This window comes from Buceros rhinoceros, unplaced genomic scaffold (genome assembly GCF_000710305.1).
Source record: "Buceros rhinoceros silvestris isolate BGI_N320 unplaced genomic scaffold, ASM71030v1 scaffold27938, whole genome shotgun sequence".
NCBI classification, from domain to species: domain Eukaryota; kingdom Metazoa; phylum Chordata; class Aves; order Bucerotiformes; family Bucerotidae; genus Buceros; species Buceros rhinoceros.
Window position 1 is genome coordinate 5,974 of NW_010427939.1, and position 481 is coordinate 6,454.

At 65.3% G+C, this 481-nt stretch overlaps 1 protein-coding gene across 1 annotated transcript in view; it reads right to left on the reverse strand.

Annotated features, from left to right (window-relative positions):
- Positions 1–481, reverse strand: part of SSC4D (scavenger receptor cysteine rich family, 4 domains) — a 7,660-nt gene that overhangs the window by 2,573 nt on the left and 4,606 nt on the right. The window lies entirely within an intron of this gene.

Here is a 481-nt window from a genome sequence, read left to right on the forward strand (position 1 = left end):
TGGTGAGTCCTGGGGGCATGGGGTGAGCCCTTGGGTTATGGGGTAACCCCTGGGGACATAGGAGCAACACTCTAGGGGCATGGGGTGAGCCCTGGGGATGTGGGGTGACTCTGGAGGCATGGGCTGAGCCACTGGGGACATAAGGTGAGCCTTGGGGATGTTGGGGTGACCCTGGAGCATGGCTTGAGCGCTGGGCACATGGGGTAATCTCTGGAGATGTGGCAGGAGCCCTGGGGGTGTGGGGTGAGCCCTGGGGACATGCTCCTGGGGGGTACTCCTGGGGACATAAGGGAGCCCTGGGGAGGTGGGGTATGTCCTGGGGGCAGGGGGCAACTCCTTGGAGCTGTGGAGTGAGCCCAGGGAGCATGGGGTGAGTCCTGAGGTGCCAGAGATCCCCTGGGAATGTGGGGTGGGCCCTGGGGCTGTGGGGTAACCCCTGGGGACGTGGAGCCCAGGGGACCACGCTGGCCCCTGTGTAGGA